Source organism: Nomascus leucogenys, chromosome 3, assembly GCF_006542625.1.
Source record: "Nomascus leucogenys isolate Asia chromosome 3, Asia_NLE_v1, whole genome shotgun sequence".
Classification (NCBI taxonomy): domain Eukaryota; kingdom Metazoa; phylum Chordata; class Mammalia; order Primates; family Hylobatidae; genus Nomascus; species Nomascus leucogenys.
The window spans coordinates 119,907,360-119,931,304 of NC_044383.1; positions in this window are offsets into that span (position 1 = coordinate 119,907,360).

A 23,945-nucleotide genomic window follows, 5' to 3' on the forward strand; every position below is an offset into this window, starting at 1 on the left:
AAAGAAATTTTCTATGCACCAACACCAGAGCGAGGTACTATTCTGAATTTTGTGTGCATCATTCCGTTGCATTGCTTTATACTACCACTATGTACATAGATTTTACTGAGCAATGTATAGTGCTGTTTTGCCTATTTGTAAAGCTTGTCTTACTGAACCTGTATCTGTGAGATTCATCCATGTTTCCTGAATCATCTGCCAAATACTGGAGGCACTGGCTTCTCTGCCTCAGTGTCTCCTACTAGGGGAACCCAAACTAGGATGCTTTCCACTACCAGTGCACTGAGAGATCTTTTACATTGTTTATCATAAAGAAGTGTTTAATATTTTAATATTTCTGCATCTTTTGAGATGATCCTTCATCTCTTATTTGAAGAAATAAACTAATTGCTCTTTTATTCTTTTGATTATTTTATTTTCAATAATCCTCTTATTCCTGGGAAAACCGAGTTTAAACTTGATCTAATTTTTTATTTTTTGATAATATTTTATTTAGCATTTTACATCTATGACCATAAGTGAGATTAGCCCATCATTTTCATTTCTAATATTTTCCTTATCCAATTTAGGTAGCAAGGTTATATTAGTTTCATATAAAACCATTAGAATATGTCCCACTTTTTCAAGACGGCCGAATAGGAACAGCTCCAGTCTACAGCTGCCAGTGTGAGGGACGCAGAAGACTGGTGATTTCTGCATTTCCATCTGAGGTACGGGGTTCATCTCACTAGGGAGTGCCAAACAGTGGGTGCAGGACAGTTGGTGCAGCGCACTGTGCACGAGCCGAAGCAGGGTGAGGCATTGCCTCACTCGGGAAGCGCAAGGGGTCAGGGAGTTCCCTTTCCTAGTCAAAGAAAGGGGTGACAGACGGCACCTGGAAAATCGGGTCAGTCTCACCCTAATACTGCGCTTTTCCAATGGGCTTGGAAAATGGCACACCAGGAGATTGTGTCCCGCACCTGGCTAGGAGGGTCCTACCCCACAGAGTCTCACTGATTGCTAGCACAGCAGTCTGAGATCAAACTGCAAGGCGGCAGCAAGGATGGGGGAGGCACGCCCGCCATTGCCCAGGCTTACTTAGGTAAACAAAGCAGCCAGGAAGCTCGAACTGGGTGGAGCCCACCACAGCTCAAGGAGGCCTGCCTGCCTCTGTAGGCTCCACCTCTGGGGGCAGGGCAGAGACAAACAAAAATTCAGCAGTAACCTCTGCAGACTTAAATGTCCCTGTCTGACAGCTTTGAAGAGAGTAGTGGTTCTCCCAGCACACAGCTGGAGATCTGAGAACAGGCAGACTGCCTCCCAAAGTGGGACCCTGACCCCCGAGCAGCCTAACTGGGAGGCACCCCCCAGTAGGCACAGACTGACACCTCACTCGGCCGGGTAATCCTCTGAGACAAAACTTCCAGAGGAACGATCAGACAGCTGTATTTGTGGTTCACGAAAATCCGCTGTTCTGCAGCCACCGCTGCTGACACCCAGCCAAACAAGGTCTGGAGTGGACCTCTAGCAAACTCCAACAGACCTGCAGCTGAGAGTCCTGTCTCGTAGAAGGAAAACTAACAAACAGAAAGGACATCCACACCAAAAACCCATCTGTACATCACCATCATCAAAGACCAAAAGTAGAAAAAACTACAAAGATAGGGAGAAAACAGAGCAGAAAAACTGGAAACTCTAAAAAGCAGAGTGCCTCTCCTCCTCCAAAGGAACACAGTTCCTCACCAGCAACGGAAGAAAGCTGGACAGAGAATGACTTTAACGAGTTGAGAGAAGAAGGTTTCAGACGATCAAATTACTCTGAGCTACAGGAGGAAATTCAAACCAATGGCAAAGAAGTCAAAAACTTTGAAAAAAAATTAGACGAATGTTTAACTAAAATAACCAATGCAGAGAAGTGCTTAAAGGAGCTGATGGAGCTGAAAGCCAAGTTTCGAGAACTACGTGAAGACTGCAGAAGCCTCATTAGCCAATGCGATCAACTGGAAGAAAGGGTATCAGTGATGGAAGATGAAATGAAATGAAGCAAGAAGGGAAGTTTAGAGAAAAAAGAATAAAAAGAAATGAACAAAGCCTCCAAGAAATATGGGACTATGTGAAAAGACCAAACCTACATCTGATTGGTGTACCTGAAAGTGACGGGGAGAATGGAACCAAGTTGGAAAACACTCTGCAAGATATTATCCAGGAGAACTTCCCCAATCTAGCAAGGCAGGCCAACATTCAGATTCAGGAAATACAGAGAACGCCATAAAGATGCTCCTCGAGAAGAGCAACTCCAAGACACATAGTTGTCAGATTCGCCAAAGTTGAAATGAAGGAAAACATGTTAAGGGTGGCCAGAGAGAAAGGTCGGGTTACACACAAAGGGAAGCCCATCAGACTAACAGCTGATCTCTTGGCAGAAACCCTACAAGCCAGAAGAGAGTGGGAGCCAAAATTCAACATTCTTAAAGAAAAGAATTTTCAATCCAGAATTTCATATCCAGCCAAACTAAGCTTCATAAGTGAAGGAGAAATAAAATACCTTACAGACAAGCAAATGCTGAGTGATTTTGTCACCACCAAGCCTGCCCTAAAAGAGCTCCTTAAGGAAGCACTAAACGTGGAAAGGAACAACCAGTACCAGCCACTGCAAAAACATGCCAAATTGTAAAGACCATTGAGGCATCAACTCACGAGCAAAATCACCAACTAACATCATAATGACAGGATCAAATTCACACACAACAATATTAACTTTAAATGTAAATGGGCTAAATGCTCCAATTAAAAGACACAGACTGGCAAACTGGATAAGGAGTCAGGACCCATCAGTGTGCTGTATTCAGGAAACCCATCTCAGGTGCAGAGACACATATAGACTCAAAATCAAGGGATGGAGGAAGATCTATCAAGCAAATGGAAAACAAAAAAAGGCAGGGGTTGCAATCCTAGTCTCTGAAAAATAGACTTTAAACCAACAAAGATCAAAAGAGACAAAGAAGGCCATTACATAATGGTAAAGGGATCCATTCAACAAGAAGAGCTAACTATCCTAAATATATATGCACCCAATACAGGAGCACCCAGATTCATAAAGCAAGTCCTGAGTGACCTACAAAGAGCCTTAGACTCCCACACAATAATAATGGGAGATTTTAACACCCCACTGTCAATATTAGACAGATCAACGAGACAGAAAGTTCACAAGGATACCCAGGAATTGAACTCAGCTCTGCACCAAGCAGACCTAATAGACATCTACAGAACTCTCCACCCCAAATCAACAGAATATACATTTTTTCAGCACCACACCACACCTATTCCAAAATTGACCACATAGTTGGAAGTAAAGCTCTCCTCAGCAAATGTAAAAGAACAGAAATTATAACAAACTGTCTCTCAGACCACAGTGCAATCAAACTAGAACTCAGGATTAAGAAACTCACTCAAAACCGCTCAACTACATGGAAACTGAACAACCTGCTCCTGAATGACTATTGGGTACATAATGAAATGAAGGCAGAAATAAAGATGTTCTTTGAAACCAATGAGAAAAAGGACACAACATACCAGAATCTCTGGGACACATTCAAAGCAGTGTGTAGAGGGAAATTTATAGCACTAAATGCCCACAAGAGAAAGCAGGAAAGATCCAAAATTGACACCCTAACATCACAATTAAAAGAACTAGAAAAGCAAGAGCAAACACATTCAAAAGCTAGCAGAAGGCAAGAAATAACTAAAATCAGAGCAGAACTGAAGGAAATGGAGACACAAAAAACCCTTCAAAAAATTAATGAATCCAGGAGCTGGTTTTCTGAAAAGATCAACAAAATTGATAGACCGCTAGCAAGACTAATAAAGTAGAAAAGAGAGAAGAATCAAATAGACGCAATAAAAAATGATAAAGGGGATATCACCACCGATCCCACAGAAATACAATCTACCATCAGAGAATACTACAAACACCTCTATGCAAATAAACTAGAAAATCTAGAAGAAATGGATAAATTCCTTGACAAATACACCCTCCCAAGACTAAACCAGGAAGAAGTTGAATCTCTGAATAGACCAATAACAGGCTCTAAAATTGTGGCAATAATCAATACCTTACCAAACAAAAAGAGTCCAGGACCTCATGGATTCACAGCTGAATTCTACCAGAGGTACAAGGAGGAACTGGTACCATTCCTTCTGAAACTATTCCAATCCATAGAAAAAGCGGGATTCCTCCCTAACACATTTTATGAGGCCAGCATCATCCTGATACCAAAGCCTGGCAGAGACACAACCAAAAAAGAGAATTTCAGACCAATATCTTTGATGAACATTGATGCAAAAATCCTCAATAAAATACTGGCAAACCAAATCCAGCAGCACATCAAAAAGCTTTTACACCATGATCAAGTGGGCTTCATCCCTGGGATGCAAGGCTGGTTCAACATATGCAAATCAATAAATGTAATCCAGCATATAAACAGAACCAAAGACAAAAACCACATGATTATCTCAATAGATGCAGAAAAGGCCTTTGACAAAATTCAACAATGCTTCATGCTAAAAACTCTCAATAAATTAGGTATTGATGGGATGTATCTCAAAATAATAAGAGCTATCTATGACAAACCCCCACAGCCAATATCATACTGAATGGGCAAAAACTGGAAGCATTCCCTTTGAAAACTGGCACAAGACAGGGATGCCCTCTCTCACCACTCCTATTCAACATAGTGTAGGAAGTTCTGGCCAGGGCAATCAGGCAGGAGAAGGAAATAAAGGGTATTCAATTAGGAAAGGAGGAAGTCAAACTGTCCCTGTTTGCAGATGACATGATTGTATATCTAGAAAACCCCATCGTCTCAGCCCAAAATCTCCTTAAGCTGATTAGCAACTTCAGCAAAGTCTCAGGATACAAAATCAATGTACAAAAATCACAAGCATTCTTGTACACCAATCACAGACAAACAGAGAGCCAAATCATGAGTGAACTCCCATTCACAATTGCTTCAAAGAGAATAAAATACCTAGGAATCCAACTTACAAGGGACATGAAGGACCTCTTCAAGGAGAACTACAAACCACTGCTCAATGAAATAAAAGAGGATACAAACAAATGGAAGAACATTCCATGCTCATGGGTTGGAAGAATCAATATCGTGAAAATGGCCATACTGCCCAAGGTAATTTATAGATTCAATGCCATCCCCATCAAGCTACCAATGACTTTCTTCACAGAATTGGAAAAAACTACTTTAAAGTTCATATGGAACCAAAAAAGAGCCCGCATCGCCAAGTCAATCCTAAGCCAAAAGAACAAAGCTGGAGGCATCACGCTACCTGACTTCAAACTATACTACAAGGCTACAGTAACCAAAACAGCATGGTACTGGTACCAAAACAGAGACATAGATCAATGGAACAGAACAGAGCCCTCAGAAATAATGCCGCATATCTATAACTATCTGATCTTTGACAAGCCTGACACAAACAAGCAATGGGGAAAGGATTCCCTATGTAATAAATGGTGCTGGAAAAACTGGATAGCCATATGTAGAAAGCTGAAACTGGATCCCTTCCTTACACCTTATACAAAAATTAATTCAAGATGGATTAAAGACTTACATGTTAGACCTAAAACCATAAAAACCCTAGAAGAAAACCTAGGCAATACCATTCAGGACATAGGCATGGGCAAGGACTTCATGTCTAAAACATCAAAAGCAATGACAACAAAAGCCAAAATTGACAAATGGGATCTAATTAAACTAAAGAGCTTCTGCACAGCAAAAGAAACTACCATCGAGTGAACAGGCAACCTACAGAATGGGAAAAAATTTTCACAACCTACTCATCTGACAAAGGGCTAATATCCAGAATCTACAATGAACTCAAACAAATTTACAAGAAAAAAACAAACAACCCCATCAAAATTGGGCGAAGGACATGAACAGACACTTCTCAAAAGAAGACATTTATGCAGCCAAAAAACACATGAAAAAATGCTCATCATCACTGGCCATCAGAGAAATGCAAATCAAAACCACAAAGAGATATCATCTCACACCAGTTAGAATGACCATCATTAAAAAGTCAGGAAACAACAGGTGCTGGAGAGGATGTGGAGAAATAGGAACACTTTTACACTGTTGGTGGGACTGTAAACTAGTTCAACCACTGTGGAAGTCAGTGTGGCGATTCCTCAGAGATCTAGAACTAGAAATACCATTTGGCCCAGCCATCCCATTACTGGGTATATACCCAAAGGACAATAAATCATGCTGCTATAAAGACACATGCACACGTATGTTTATTGTGGCACTATTCACAATAGCAAAGACTTAGTACCAACCCAAATGTCCAACAACAATAGACTGGATTAAGAAAATGTGGCACATATACACCATGGAATACTATGCAGCCATAAAAAATGATGAGTTCATGTCCTTTGTAGGGACATGGATGAAACTGGAAACCATGATTCTCAGTAAACTATCGCAAGGACAAAAAACCAAACACCGCATGTTCTCACTCATAGGTGGGAATTGAACAATGAGAACACATGGACACAGGAAGGGGAACATCACACTCCAGAGACAGTTGTGGGGTGGGGGGAGGGGGGATGAACAGCATTAGGAGATATATCTAATGCTAAATGACGAGTTCATGGGTGCAGCACACCAACATGGCACATGGATACATATGTAACAAACCTGCACATTGTGCACATGTACCCTAAAACTTAAAGTATGATAATAATAAAAAAAAAAGAATATGTCCCACTTTTTGATTCTCCTGGAAAAATTAGGCTAAAAATGAAATCATGGTTTTTGACTCTTTGATTTAAATTATCTCTGAAACCATGTGGAATTGGCTTTTGTGTGAGTACATTTCCAATCTTAATTAAACTTATGTAATGAGGAAAAGAAGATTCATGCATTTTATTTCATCTTGAATCCACTCAAGCTGTAGCTTTTCTAAGAAATTCTCACTTTATCCAAGTTTTTGTGTTTGTCAAAAGTTAATTTCATAGTTTTACCTTTTTAGTCAACAATATCTATAGCTGTCTTCTTTTTCATTTCTAATATTGTTTATTTGTGTTGTTTCATATTTTCTGAGAGCCCAAAAATGTCTATTTTATTAGTTTTTTTTAAAAATGAACTTTTGCCTTAGTTGATTCTCTCTACTGTATATTTGTTTTTCATTTAATTAATTTCCCCTTATCTTTATAGTTTCCTTCCTTCTGCTTTCTCTGTGTTTATTTTATTGTTCTTCTAACTTCTTAAGTTGCTTAGCTCATTTGTTTTCAGCTTTCTCCTTTTCTAGTATAAGCATTTAGAGCTATAAATTCACCAGAAAGCATGCTTCAATTGTATCTTGCAATTTGGGCATGTATTTGTTATTATTCACCTTTGGCTATGAGTTATTTAGAAATGCTTTCTAAAATTAATTTTCAAAGATATAAATTTTTCCTATATGACTACTTATTATTGATTTCTAACAAGGAAAAATGGCTTAGATGATAAAAATTCTACAAAATTGTAGATAGGGTTGATTTTGACAACTCTTCCTTGTATAATTGAGAATATGGTTTATTGGGTAAGGTTGATTTTGACAACCGCTCCTTGTATAATTGAGAATACGGTTTATTCTTTCATTGGGGGTCATTTTTCTTTTATCTCAAGCTTGCTAATGATGTTATCTAAACTTTTAATACACTCATAAAAATGTTTTGCTGCTTCATTCATCAGTTACTCAGAGGAGTTTGTAAATTCTTACACTGTTATTGTAGATTTGTCCACTATGGCCTTATACATTTTGAGGCTATGCTAAAAAGTTTACAGGTTGCAATTAAATGTTTATCATCATATAGCAATACTCTTTATGCTTAGTGACATTTTGCCTTCAAGACTATTTTGACTGGCCTATCTCTCCACCATGATATTAGTGAATTGGGGTGTAGTATATCTTTTCCCCCTTACTTTTGACCTTTCTGTGTACTCATAATTTAGATGTTTCTTTCATTCTCCTTGACAATCTATAACTTTTAACTGTCAAGTCTATTGAATTTATAGTAATTACTATTACTAATAGATCTAAATTTATTTCTACAATTTTGTTTTGTGCTACATCTCCTGATTTTGCAATAGTTATCTTCGTTCTTTCTTTTGGTCTAAGTTTTGTTGTTTTATTCCAATGCTCCAACACAATGTATCTAGGTGATGATTTTTTTTTAATGTATCCTATCAGAGATTTCCAAATGATCCACATTTTTCATTGGTTCAGAAAGTTCTGCTTGGACATCACCTTTCCATCATTCTCTATTACTGGATGTCCTGAAATGTGGAAGGGCAAGTCTACCATCCCCAGCTTTCATGAGTGAAGGCTTTCAGGCCTGATTACTCATGACCTAGTTCAGTTGTGGCACTGTAATGAGAAAAGTCATAAAACAGAAGAAAAGATCAATTGAGATATGCCTTTAAGGTTTGTTAGGCATTTTGAGGAACTGTAGTGTCTCCTACGGCTTTTCTGTGTTAAAAACAGAAAGATCCCTACCCTCGCACTGACCCATTTGCCACAGCCATGATTAATTATACTGTAACAGATACAAGTGATTCTATGAAGGAAACAAGGAAGCTTCATGTTCAATATTAAGTGTTAGGGACATGTGATGACATCTGTGGTCTCTCACAGACTGGGAATTAAGAGATGTGGTTTTTTAGGCCACACTTCTGTCATATGCTACAACTTTGCCTTGGCCCATAATATACCTTCTCAGCGCCTGTGAAACATGTCATCACTGTATTTGGAAGATTAATAGATTTGCAGATTCACAACCAAGAGGTAGGATGGAAGAATCTCTACAGAGCACTTACAATATGAAAAGCATATTCATTATTATAATAGGATTTGGTGATTTCATATTGCTTTCATAATACAAACTAGCGAGGGTGGATTTGCCAAATTCCTCTTGCATGGTGAAGACAGTTGGCAGTCAGACTTTTAGTTAAAACTCTAAACCAAGTAAATAATCAGGATTATTTGAGAAGGTTCTTACAAATACTCTGAGGTGACTCTCACCGTAGGCTTTAAATATCATCCATCCTCTACTCCAGGCTAAACCTTTCCCAGTTACCTTTGGTGTATTTTCTTCATTGCTCTTTCCACAATATGTGGTTAGATTTTTGTTTGTTCATTTCTTTTAGGACAGTCTTCCTCAGTGGACTATGTGGTCCACGAAGACAGAGATATTGACTGTTATTGTCTTCATTCTGTACATAAAGCTTACCCTAGGGCCTAGAACCTGGTAAGTGCCCAATATATATGTGAAGGGATGAAGGAATAATTTCTTCCAACATTCCTGTTGGATTTCTGTAATCCAACAGAAATCTCTTTAGTGTCATCCAGGAATTTATGTGCAAAGTTCTGGAGATGATTTTGATGACCAACACATTGAAGAACACACTAGTTTCTGACAAAGTGACTTTGTCATAACTAAGGAGAATATTTCAGAATTTTTGATGGCACGGGAGCAGGGCCAGTTTAATGAGGGTTTGATTAGGAGTTCCCAGAAGGGCTCCTTTCCCTCCCTGTCCTGCACTTGAGGCTCAGTACTCTGCAGTCTTGATGTTCTTATTTTTACCTTTGAATTTGTGTTTTGTAAGTGAAGTCCGATGGGATGATAGAGCATAAGAAGGGGCTTGGAGCCTCTGCTCAGAATCACCTGCTTCTCACCACTTCACTACCTTCCCAATAGGGGCTGCAGCTGCCTGCACCAGCCCCTGCCCAGTGATGCTGCTACCCTTGCCCCAGGTGGGGTGAGAGCACAGGTCTAGGAAGCAATAGAGTCCAACCCACATACCAAGTCATGGTATGTGACCCTTGGATGCCAACGAGGGTACAGAAGTTTGATGTTAAATAACAAAGAATGCCATAACGGATCGATAGAGACAACAGAAAAAAGGAAAATGCTTTTTTCCTGCATTTTGAATAGGAGCCTAGCATTTTTCTTTCATAGTCAATAATTTATGTAGCCAGCCGTGGGGACAGGAGATATTACTTTGACAAAAAGGGGCATGTATGTATATTTCCAGTTGAGAAACACCATTCCCAGGTTTACTTTCTCAATTAAGACATATTACCACCCAGTGGATGGTGGTGCCTAGGTGTCTTTTGCTCCAATTAGACTTTCTCAAAACTGACACAGAGAGTTACTTCTTTTCAACTAAATTAAGCTTTCTTGATACAAATGTGATTTTACTAAAATGTTAGGAATAGATATTAACTATTTTATTGCAAATTGTATTTTACATCACAATTGGAAGAATTGCATATAAGCAACTTACTCCCTAACTCTCATAATTATAAATTTTTATTCTTCAGTCTTTCCATTTCAAACTTATGTTCTTCCCCTCCTGTCACTACCTACAATACCTAAAGACTTCTAGCTTAATTTAGAGGAAGTTCCAGTAGCTTCTAGTTGACACTGTCAGCTTGTGTGTTGTTCAAACTCTTAAGTCTATGTCCAAGAGTTTTTCTTTCCCTAGAGTGCTCTAATCTTCCCTCATGTAAATTTCCATAAGTCTCTCAGGTGTTGAGGTGTCAGTGGAAAACCTCAACTCCCCAAGAAGTGGCCCGCTTAACATCAAATGCTGAGATGGCCAAGAAGCTGCCTGGGAAATGCTGAGCCACTTGGTTAAACAATGAACTCTGATACTGAAGCAGGCTAGCTGAGACAGCTTGACGACCAACAAGATATAACCAACTATTGTTCTTGATCATGTCTCAGCCTTGCCTCACTGCTCATGTGGTTTCACTAATATTTGACCATGGTTTCATGTTTTAAGAACTTATTTCCTGTCTATCTGCCATGCCATTTATCTCTAAGTTTCTCCAGAGGGGCCTGTTTATCCAGCAAAGGAACAATTTTATTCCCATTATTGGTTATTCATGAGCAATGACCTCCCTCTTTCCACCACTCCTAGCCAATTAGGGATTTCTTGATCTTGCCCTTAATTCTACTCACCAGGCTTAGCCTGGAGTGCCTAATCCAGCCTCCTATCATCTGTAAAATATACCTGCGTACCCTTCACCAGCAGCACCCAACAGCCAGTTACTTGATCTTGTCCCAAAATCTATTCACCAAACCCCAGTCTGCAGCACCTAATTCAACTACAGGCACCTTGCATAACACTAGCATTGTGCAAGTTGAAGCAGTTCATGGCTACACTCTGGGCCCCAGAAGAGGGGTATGACTTCTCCCCATCGAAATGAATCACAGCTCCAAAGCACAGCTTTTCAATTCTGATTTATTTCAAAACTTACGATCTTCCTAAGAGGTTGCATTACTAGAGCTCTTCTTGATGGATAAAACCATAGAAAAATGTTCAAAATCCTTATGAGGAAATTGTGCAAGTTGCCTCATGCTTAGAGGATGCTGTCTCATTGAGACAAAGCCTACCTGGCAGAGCAGCCCAGGACAGCCTTTGTGAACCTAGGTGGGTAGGGTCAAGTCCTTGCTGATCCACCACTGCCTTTGGATCTAACACCCAATTTCCTATAGGTGCAGATGGGAACAGCTGACAGAGAAGAAAGGGAACAATGATGAAGGCAAATTACCATTTATTTATATTTTGGATGTGAACATTACACCAGGGCCTTCTCTGATAAGCACTGGTCTTTTAAAAGAAAAGAAATTCTCAATACTACTGTATGGAAAACTCATGTTCCTGCCCAATACCCATGGTTCTGTCCAGGGTCAGCTCATTTCTTTCTTTAACTATAAACATCCAGGAGCTCCATCTTCCAGGCTGCCTCTATCATTAAATCAAGAGCTTCTGAAGACCCTTAAAGTCCTTGGAATTGTATGACAAATAATGTGTCCATATTTACTTGAGTATTTTTTAAAGGAAGAAGTGCAATAGATTTCATTAGATTTTAAAGGGTGTCTGTATTTGTTCACTCTCATGTTGCTATAAGGACATACTGCAGACTGGGTAATTTGTAAAGGAAAGAGATTTAAGTGACTCACAGTTCTGCAGGGCTGAGAGGGCCTCAGGAAACTTATAATCATGGCAGAAAGGGAAGCACACACATCTTCACAACATGGGAGGAGAGAGAAGAATGAGAGCCGAGCCAAGGGGGAAGCCCATTAAAAAACCATCAGATCTCATGAGAACTTACTTAATATCATGAGAACAGCATGGGGGAAACCACCCCCATGATTCAATTACCTCCTACTGGGTCCATTCCACCACACATGGGGATTATGGGAACTACAATTCAAGGTGAGATTTGGTACAGTCGAACCATATCATTCCAGCCCTAGCCCCTCTCAACTCTTGTGTCCACAAATTTCAAAACACAGTCATGCCTTTCCAACATCCCTCAAAGCTTTAGCTCATTCCAGCATTAACCCAAAAGTCTAAGTCCAAAGTCTCATCTGAGACAAGGCAAGTTCCTTCAGCCTATGAGCCTGTAAAGTCAAAAACAAGTTAGTTACTTCCTAGACATAATGGAGGTACAGGCATTAGGTAAATACTCCCAGTCCAAATAGGGGAAATTGGCCAAAACAAAGGGGCTAAAGGCCCCATGCAAGCCGAAAATCCAAAAAGGCATTTATTAAATCTTAAAGCTGCAAAATAATCTCCTTTGACTCCATGTCTCACATCCAGGTCACGCTGATGCAAGAGGTGGGCTCCCATGGCCTTTGGCAGCTCCAACCCTGTGGTTTTCCAGGGTACAGTCCCTCTCCAGGCTGTTTCACAGGCTGCTGTTGAGTTCCTGCAGCTTTTCCAGGCACACAGGTATAAGCTATAGGTGGATCTACCATTCTGGGGTCCAGAGGATGGTGCCCCTCTTCTCACAGCTCCATTAAAGACAGTGCCCTAGTGGGGACTCTGTATGGGGGCTTCAATCCCACATTTCCCATCTGTACTGCCCTAACAGAAGTTTTCCATGAGAGCTCCACTCCTGTGTCAAACTTCTTCCTGGACATCCAGGCACTTCCATACACCCTCTGAAATCTACATGGAGGTTCCCAAACCTCAATTCCTGACTTCTGTGCACCCACAGGCTCAATGCCATGTGGAAGCTGCCAAGGCTTAGGGCTTGCACCCTCTGAAGCTATGGCCTGAGCTGTACCTTGGCCCCTTTTAGCCACATCTGGAGTGGCTGGGATACAGGACACCAAGTCTCTAGGCTGCACACAGGAGGGGGACCCTGGGCCCTGGCCCTTGAAACAATGTTTTCCTCCTAGGCTTCTCGGTCTGTGATGAGAGGGGCTGCTGCAAAGGTCTCTGACATGCCCTGGAAACATTTTCCCCATTGTCTTGGTAATTAACATTCGACTCCTGGTTACTCATGCAAATTTCTGCAGAGGGCTTTAATTTCTCCCCAGAAAATGGGTTTCGCTTTTCTATTGCATCATCAGGCTGCATATTTTTCAAACTTTTATGCTCTGTCTCCTCTTGAACACTTTGCCATTTAGAAATTTCTTCCTCCAGATATTCTAAATCATCTCTCTCAAGTTCAAAGTTTCAAACTTTCCCACATTTTCCTGTCTTCTTCTGAGTCCTCCAAATCATTCCAATCTCTGCCTGTTACCGGGTTCCAAAGTAGCTTTCACATTTTCAGGTATCCTTATAGCAGCATCCCACTTTCTGTGGTACCAATTTACTGTTTTAGTCTGTTCTCAAACTGCTATAAGGACATGTATGAGACTGGGTATTTTATAAAGGAAAGAGGTTTGATTGACTCGTAGTTCCACAGGGCTGGGGAAGTCCACAGGGCTGGGGAGGTGGAAGGGGAAGAACACACATCCTTCTTCACAAGGCATGAGGAGAAAGAATAATGAGAACTGAGCCAAGGGGGAAGCCCCTTATAAAACCATCAGATCTCATGAGAAATTACTATCACAAGAAGAGCATGGGGGAACCACCCCCATGATTCAATTACCTCCCACTGGGTCCCTCCCACCACACATGGGGATTACGGGAATTACAATTCAAGATGAGATTTGGATGGAGACACAGCCAAACCATATCAGTGTCCATGATGCAAAAATGTTTTAAATCTCAGCTGAATTGTGAACAAGTGGCTTTATCAAGCAAGATGTGAGATATTAAGACATTTTAGACCAGTGCCATTCTTGTAGTCTTAGAAGACTCTGGCCAATGGGTGCCAGTCGAACTTGAATCTTATAATTCATGAGCCCCCAAACTATGAACTATAGTCAAAAACCATGTCAGGACAATCATCTGGGACAGTGGTTTTCTGAATGTGTCAATAGTGGTTAGGATTCCATGGATGCCTCAGGATTTTCTGTATGGCTGAAAAACATAAAAACATTAGGACCAAGATGGGGGGAATCCACTTCCAGCTGCAAGCACATTAATTCTTTTGTTATATGGTTTATAGACTGCAGTTACAATTCAATGCCAGTTTTGCAAAATTCTTTTAGCAAAAGAAGGTATTAAACTTTGCTTTAAGGTTTGAAAGCTACAGCTCTAAGATGTCACAGCTCCTTTGTTCACTGATGATGACTACATAACTTCACCAGTAACCATTACTGAATTTATTAATAAATACTACTATCAGAATATACACTACCTATGCTCACATTGGCAAACAGAATTCTTCTCATGTTGATTGTAGCCAATTGGTGGAGGACACCTAGAAGACATTCCTTAGAAGGATTCTGAGCCTGGCTGGCTCAGCAGAAAACAGGGCCAGTAATAATGTCTACCATGATCTCATGAAGGTATTGTGTATTTCAGACTCCTATTCTGGGTCATCTGTGGAGAATAGCTGGCCTGAGCCTGTGCCACACAAAATATGAATTTCAACATGGTTATTTTGTCTCTATGAAAACCACAACTTAACCTCATAACGATTTTTTATCAATTCCATAAACTAAGCTCCAGAGCCTCCACCCTTCCCAGCCTTGACTTGGGCACACAGTTATCATTTATATTGGTAAATGTTAAGAAACAATTGAAGAGAGAAACACCCTGACTGTGTTCTGCACAGAAAGGAGTATTAACTTGTAAATGGGGAGTGGTGTGGCTCAGATTGCCAAAGCAGTTATTAACTCTTATTCAACCTTCCAATCTGAACTCTAGGGAAGTCACTCCTGACTCCAGGCTGATGAGTGATTTCCTTTACTCCTCTGAGTTGAAAATTATATGTGTGTGTGTGTGTGTGTGTGTGTGTGCATGGATGTGATCAAATATGTCTCTCCTACTAAGCTGTAAGCCCCAGGAAAGTCTATTTTTTTATATTTTTCAAATTGATATGTCATAATTGTACATATTTTGAAGATACATGTCATATTTTGATACAATGTCCAATTATTACATCAGGGTAATTGAGATACCCATCACCTCAAACATTTATCTTTTCTTTGTGTAGGAAACATAATCCTTTTCTTCTAGCGAATTTGAAATAATATAATAAATTATTAACTGTAATTTCCCTACCTTGTTATCGAATGCTAGAACGTATTCCTTCTATCTAACTGTACTTTTGTACCCATTAACTAACTGCTCTTTATTCCACCTTACTTTCCTTCCTAGCCTCTGGTAGTCACCATTCTACTCTCAAGGTCCATGAGATCTACATTTTTAGCTCCTACATATGAGTGACAATATGTGATGTTTGTCTTTCTGTGCCTGGCTTATTTCACTTAGCATAATCATCTCCAGTTCCATCCTTGTTACTGCAAATGACAAGATTTTAATCTTTTTGTGGCTGAATAATATTCCATTATTTGTTAGTCCATTGATAAATATTTCATATTTTGAATAGTGCTGCAGTAAACAGGTAGCCCTTTGATGTACCTATTTCCTTTCTTATTGATATATATCCAGCAGTGGAATTCCAGGATCATATGTTTGTTCTATTTTTAGTTTTATGAGGAAACTCCATATCATTTTTCATTTTGGCTGCACTATTTTACATTTCTTCCAACAATGTGCAAGTATTCCAAGTATTCCCTTTTCTCCATATCCCCACCAGCATTTGTTATTTTTTGTCTTTTTGATAATAATCATTCTAACTGGGGTAAGATATCTTATTGTGGCATTGATTTTCATTTCTCTGGTAATTAGTGATGTTGAACATTTTTTCATATACCTGTTGGCATTTGTATCTCTACTTTGAGAAATGTCTATTCAGGTCTTTTGCCTATTTTTTATTTTTAATATTTGTTTATTTGCTTATTTTAAACTTTTATTTTAGGTTCAGGGTACATGTGCAGGTTTGTTACATAGGTAAAATCATGTCATGGAGATTTGTTGTACAGATTATTACATCACCCACATATTAAGCCTATTACTCAATAGTTATTTTTTCTGATGTTTTTCATCCTCCTACCCTCCACCCTCAAGTTGGTCCCAGTGTCTGTTGTTCCCCTCTTTGTGTCTATGTGTCCTCATCATTTAGCGCCAACCTATAAGTGAGAACATGTGGTATTTGGTTTTCTGTTCCAGCATTAGTTTGCTAAGGATTATGGCCTCCAGCACCATCTATGTTCCTGCAAAGACATGATCTTATTCTTTTTTATGGCTGCATAGTATTCCATGGTGTGTAAGAGCACATGTTCTTTATTCAGGCTGTCGTTGATGGCCATTTAGGCTGATTCTGTGTCTTTGCTATTGTAAATAGTCCTGCAGTGAACATATGTGCGTGTGCCTTTTTGGTAGAACAATTTATATTCATTTGGGTATATACCATAATGGGATGGCTGGGCCAAATGGTAGTTCTGTTTTTAGCTATTTGAGGAATTGCCACAGTGCTTTCCAGGATGGTTGAGCTAATTTACACTACACTTCCAACAGTGTATAAGGGTTCCCTTTTCATCACAACTTTGCCAGTATCTGTTATTTTTTAACTTTTTAATAATAGCCATTCTGACTGGTGTGAGATGGTATCTCATCATGGCTTTGATTTGCATAACTTCAATGATCAGTGATATTGAGCTTTTCTTCATAGGCTTGTTGGCAACAGGTATGTCTTTTTTTTTTTTTTAGACAGAGTCTCACTCTGTTGCCCAGGCTGGAGTGCAGTGGCACCATCTCAGCTCACCCCAACCTCCTCCTCCCGGGTTCAAGCAATTCTCCTGCCTCAGCCTCCTGAGTAGCTGGGACCACAGGCACATGCCACCACACCCAGCTAATTTTTGTAGTTTTAGTAGAGACGGGGTTTCACGATGTTGGCCAAGCTGGTCTCAAACTCCTGACCTCGTGATCAGCCCACCTTGGTCTTCCAAAGTGCTGGGATTACAGGCATGAGCCCCCGCACCTGTCTGGCAACATGTACGTCTTCCTTTGAGAAGTGTCTGTTTCTGTCCTTTGCCTACGTTTTAATGGGGTTGTTTGTTTTTTACTTGCAACTCAAGTTCCTTAAAGATGCTAGATTTTAGGCCTTTTGTCAGATGCATAGTTTACAAATATTTTTCTGCCCTTTATGTCAGTTGTCTGTTTACTTTGTTAACAGTTTCTTTTGTTGTGCAGAAGCTCTTTAGTTTGTTAATTTTTGCTTTTGTTGCAATTGCTTTTGGCATCTTCGTCATGAAATCTTTGCCAGTTCCTATATTTAGAATGGTATTGCCTAGATTGTCTTTTAGGATTGATATAGTTTGAGGTTTTACATTTAAGTCTTTAGTCCATCCTGAGTTGATTTTTGTGTATGGTGTAAGGAAGGAGTCTAGTTTCAATCTTCTGCATATGGCTAGCCAATTATCCCAGCACCATTAATTGAATAGGGAGTCCTTTCTCTCTTGCTTGTTATTGTCAGCTGTATCAAAGTGGTTGTAGGTGTGTGGCCTTATTTCTGGGCTCTCTATTCTGTTCCATTGGTCTATGTGTCTGTTTTTATACCAGTACCATGCTGTTTCTGTTACTGTAGCCCTATACTATAGTTTGAATGAGGTAAGGTAACATGATGCCTCCAGCTTTGTTCTTTTTGCTTAGAATTGCCTTGGCTATCTGAGCTCCTTTTTGGTTCCATATGAATTTTAAAATAGCTTTTTCTAGTTCTGTGAAGAATGTCATTGGTAGCTTGATAGGAATAGCATTTAATCTGTATATTCCCTTGGACAGTATGGCCATTTTAATGAATTTGATTCTTGCCTATTCATGAGCATGGAATGTTTTTTCATATGTTTGTATAATCTCTGATTTCTTGGAGCAGTGTTTTATAATTCTCATTGTAGAGATATTTCATCTCCCTGGTTAGCTGTATTCTTAGGTATTTTATTCTTTTGGGGCAGTTGTGAATGGGATTGTGTTCTTGACACTTGACTTGGCTGCTGTTGGTGTATAGGAATGCTAGTAATTTTTGTATGTCAATTTTGTATCCTCAAACTTTGCTGAAGTTGTTGACCAGCTGAGGGAGCTTTTGTGCTGAGACTACAGGGTTTTCTAGATATAGAATCATGCCATCTGCAAGCAGGAATAGTTTGACTCCCTCTCTCCCTACTTGGATGCCCTTTATTTCTTTCCCTTGCCTAATTGCTTTGGCCAGGATTTCCAACACTATGTTGAATAGGAGTAGTGAGAGAGGGCATTTTTGTCTTGTTCTGGTTTTCAAAAGGAATGCTTCCAACTTTTGCTCATTCAATATGATGTTGACTGTGGGTTTGTCATAGATTGCTCTTATTATTTTGAGGTATGTTCCTTTAATACCTAGTTTATTGAGAGTTTTTAACATGAAGCGATGTTGAATTTTATCAAAAGCCTTTTCTGCATCTACTGAGATGATCACGTGGTTTTTGTCTTTAGTTCTGTTTATGTGATGAAATCACATTTATTGATTTGTGTGTGTTGAACCAACCTTGCATCCCAGGGATAACCTACTTCATAAGGGTGGACTGGTCTTTTTGATTTGCTGCTGAACTTGGTTTGCTAGTATTTTGTTAAAGATTTTTCCATCAATGTTGATCAAGGATACTGGCCTAAAGTTTTGCTTGTTGTGTCTCTGCCAGATTTTGGTATCAGGATGATGTTGGTCTCATAGAGTGAGTTGCAGAGGAGTCCCTTCTCCTCAATTTTTTGAAACAGTCTCATGAGAAATGATACCAGCTCTTCTTTGTACATGTGGTAGAATTTGGCTGTAAATCCATCTGGTCCTTGGCTTTTTTTTAGTTGGAAGGCTATTACTGATTCAATTTCAAAACTCCATTATTGGTCTGTTCAGGGAATCAATTTCTTCCTGGCTCAGTCTTGGGACAGTGTATGTGTCTAGGAATTTATCCTTCTTTTCAAGGTATTCTAGTTTTTTTGCATAGAGGTGTTCGTAGTAGTCTCTAATGGTTGTTTGTATTTCTGTGGGGTCAATGGTAACATCCCCTTTGTAATTTATAAGTGTGTTTATTTGGATCTTCTCTTTAGTCTTCTTTATTAATTTACCTAATAGCGTATCTTTTTTTTTTTTTTCTCCAAAAAACCAACTCCTGGATTCATTGATCTTTGTAATGGTTTCTTGTGTCTTTATCTGCTTCAGTTTAGCTCTGATTTTGGTTATTTCTTGTCTTTTTCTAGCTTTGGGGTTGATTTGCTCTTGCTTCTCTAGTTCTTTAGTTGTGATTTTAGGTTGTTAGTTTGAGGTCTTTCTAACTTTTTGACGTGGGCATTTAGTGCTGTAAAGTTCTCTCTTAACACTACTTTAGGTGTGTCCTAGAAATTCTGATGCTGTATCTTTATTCTTATTAGTTTCAAAGAACTTCTTGATTTTTGCCTTAATATCATTATTTATCCAAAAGTCATTCTGAAGCAGGTTAATTCCCATGTAATTGTATGGTTTTGAGCAATTTTCTTAGTCTTGATTTCTATTTTTATTACACTGTGGCTCAGAAGAGTGTTTGGTGTGATTTCAACTCTTTTGCATTTGCTGAGGATTGTCTTATGTCTGATTGTGTGGTCAATTTTAGAGTATGTGCTATGTGGCAATGAGAAGAATGTCTATTCTGTTGTTTTAGGGGTGGAGAGTTCTGCAGAGGTTTATCAGATCCATGTGGCCCAATGTTGAGTTCATGTCCTGAATTTTTGCTAATTTTCTGCCTTGAAGATCTGTCTAATACTGCCAGTGAAATGTTGAAGTCTCCCACTATTATTGTGTGGGAGTCTAACTCTTTTTGTAGGTCTCTAAGAACTTGCCTTATGAATCTGGGTGCTCTTGTGTTGGATGCATATATATTTAGTATAGTTAGGTCTTGTTGATTTGAACCCTTTACCGTTATGTAATGCCCTTCTTTGTCTTTTTAAATCTTTATTGGTTTAAAGTCTGTTTTGACTGAAACTAGGATTGCAACCCCTGTTACTTTATGATTTCCATTTGCTTGGTAGATTTTCCTCCATCCCTTTATTTTTATTTTTATTTTTTTTGAGATGGAGTCTCGCTCTGTCATCCGGGCTGGAGTGCAGTGGCACAATCTCAGCTCACTGCAACCTCTGCCTCCCAGGTTCTAGTGATTCTCCTGCCTCAGCCTTCTGAGTAGCTGGGAATACAGGTGCACGCCACCACACCCAGCTAATTTTTGTATCTTTAGTAGAGACAGGGTTTCACCCTGTTGGTCAGGCTTGTCTCAAACTCCTGACCTTGTGTTCTGCCCACTTCTTCCTCCCAAAGTGCTTGGATTACAGACATGAGGAACCATGCCTGGCCAATCCCTTTATTTTGAGCCTATGGATGTCATTGCATGTGAGATGGGTCTCTTGAACACAGCATACCATTGAGTCTTGCTTTTTTGTCCACCTTGTCACTCTGTGCCTTTTAAATGGGGTATTTAGCCTGTTTACATTCAATATTAGTATTAATATGTGTGGATTTGAAGCTGTCATTGTCTTGTTACCTGGCTATTATGCCGACTTGTTTGTGTGGTTGCTTTACAGAGTCATTAGTCTGTGTACTTAAGTGTGTTTTTGTATTGCCTGGTAACAAATTTTCCTTTCCATATTTAGTGTTCCTTTCAAGACATCTTGTAAGGCTGATCTGGTGGCAACAAACTCCCTCAGAGTATGCTTACCTGAAAAGTATCTTATTTCTCCCTCACTGAGGAAGCTTAGTTTGGATGGATATGAAATTCTTGGTTGAAGATTTTTTTTTAAGAATGTTAAATACAGGTCCCAAATCTCTTCTGGCTTGTAGGGTTTCAGTCAAGAAGTCCACTGTTAGCCTGATGGGGTTCCATTTGTAGGTGACCCGCTTTTTCTTTCTAGCTGCCTTTAACATTCTTTCTTTCATTTCAACCTTGGAAAATCTGATGATTATATGTCTTGAGGATTATCTTCTTATGTAGAATCTTGCAGGGGTTCTCGATATTTCCTGAACTTGACTGTTGGCCTCTCTAGTGAGGTTGGGGATGTTTCCATGGATGATATCATGAAACATATTTTCCAAGTTGTTTACTTTTTTCCCATTCCTTTCAGGGATGCCAACAGTTCCTAAATTTGGCCTCTTTACATATGCCCATATTTTTTGGAGGTTTTGTCCATTCCTTTTCATTCTTTTTTCTTTCTCTGTCTAATTTCAGAGAGCCAGTGTTCAAGTTCCGAAATTCTTTCCTTAGCTTATTCTGCTGTTAATACTTGTGATTGCATCATGAAATTCTTGTAGTGTGTTTTTCAGCTCTATCAGATCAGTTAGGTTCTTTTTATACTGGCTATTTCATCTGTCAGCTTCTGTATTGTTTTATTGTGATTCTTACTTTTCTTAGATTGGGTTTTGCCATTCTCCTGAATCTCGATGATCTTTGTTTCTATACATATTCTGAATTCTATTTCTGTAATTTCAGCCCACACAGCCTGGTTAAGAACACTTGTTGGAGAACTAGTGCAGTTGTTTGGAGGTCATAAGACATTTGTTGGAGAACTAGTGCAATTGTTTGGAGGACATAAGACATTCTGTTCATTTGAGTTGCCAGAGTTCTTGTGTTGGTTATTTTTTATCTCTGCATGTGGGTGTTCCTTTAACTGCTGGGCTGCCTCTAATTGAAGTGGTCAGGTGGGATCAGGATGGTTGTGCTGGAGTCCCAGATGAGATGGCCCTACCCAGTGAGGAAAAGTGAGGACCAGAACCTGTATGGAGAACTGTTGGCCTCTTTTCCATGAAGTGAATGCTCTCTGCTGGGGGTCCAGACCAGCTCCTGGTCCCTGAGGACTCTCCAGAGCCTGGCAACAACAAGGGCAAAGGTTGTGAAAAAAGTAAAGATGGCAACCCACCCCTCCCACTGGGAATTGCAGAGCTGCTACTGTCTTGACAGCCCCAGCAGAGTGTGCCTGGAGATCCAGGACCCTCCCAGTGAGGAGATACAAGATCTGGGGCCCATGTAACAAAAAATATGCATGCTGGGGGTCCACTCCAGTCTCTCGTCACCTTAGATTTTCCAGCACCTAAAGGTATTAACAGTGAAGGCTGCAAAACAACAAATATGGCAGCCTTCCCCTTTCTCTGGGAGCTCTGTCTCAGGAAGGTACAGACCTGTTGCCAGCCTAAACACACCAGTAGGGGTGGTTGTAGTCCTCAGTCAGGAGATTCCACTCAGTGAAGAGAAACAGGATCTGGGACCCCATGAAAAAGTAGTGTGGCTACTCCTCTGTAGAGCTGTTGCACTGTGCTGGGGGACCACTCCAGACCCTCGTCACCTCAGACTCCCCAGAGCTTGAAGGCAACAATGGATTAGGCTGTGAAACAGCAAAGATGGCAGCCCATTCTTCTCCCTGGAAGCTCCATCCCAGGGAGGCTCAGAAGCACTGCCAGCTGGAAAACACTGGTGCGGGTGGCTGGTGACTCCAGTTGGAAGGTCCTACCCAGTGAGGAGAAGCAAGGTCAGGGATCCATGTAAGAAAAGCAATCTGGCTGCTTTTCCTACAGCAGCTTCACTGAAGGCAACGAGGGCTAAGGCTGAGAAACAGCAAATATGGTGGCCTGCCTCTCCCTCTGGGAGCTCCGTCTCAGGGAGGTGTAACACTGCTACTGGTGGCTGGCTGGGGTTCCAAGCCAGTGGGTCTTATCCTGCAAGGTGCCATGGAAGTGGGGCCTGAAGATCATTGCTGCTCAGCCCCCTGGATTCAGCCCCTTTCCTAGGAGTTTTTAAAGGGGTCTATCCTCCTGCTTTACCACAGTTGCAGCCACTTTTGCTGGGAAGCTCAGATATCTAAAGCTCCCAGGGCTCCAAGTGTGCCTAAGCAGCTGCTCTGCTGAGACTCCACATAGTTCTTCATGTCAGACAGCAGGCCCTGGTGGAATGCATTCACAAGGGGATCTCCTGACCCCAAGGTTACAAAAATCCATGGGAGAAGCATGGATCCCACAGTCACTCACTGCTTCCCTGGGTAGGGGAGGCTCCCCTGGCTCCATGTTGCCCCTGGGTAAGCAGCCATGCTGCCTTGCTTTTCTCCATTTTCTATGGGTTGAGTTGTTTTCTTGATGAATCCCAATGTGTGTACCTAGATGTTTCAGTTCAAAATCCTGTATTTACTCATGCCTTCTATTTCTCTCCATGAGAGCAGCACACATTAGCTGCTTCTAGTTGACCATCTTGGCCAGGCTCTTATTTATTTATTTAAAAATGAGGTCTCCCTCTGTCACCTAGGCTGGAGTGTAATGGCATGATCATAGTTGATTGCAGCCTTGAAACCTGGGCTCAGGTGATCTTCCTGCCTCAACCTCCCTGAGTAGCTGAGACTACAGGTACAGGCCACCACACCCAGCTAATTTTTTTTATTTTTTAGACACAGGGTCTCACTATGTTGCCCAGGCTGGTCTCAAATTCCTGGCTTCAAGTGATCCTTCCACCTCAGCCTCCTGAGTAGTTGGGATTACAGGTGCAAGCCACCATGCCCTACTCTTTTGCCTATTTTAAAATCAGATTATTTGTTTTCTTGCTATTGAGTTGTCTGAGTTCCTTATATATTCTAGTTATTAATCTCTTGTCAGATTAACAGTTTGAAAATATTTTCTCCCAT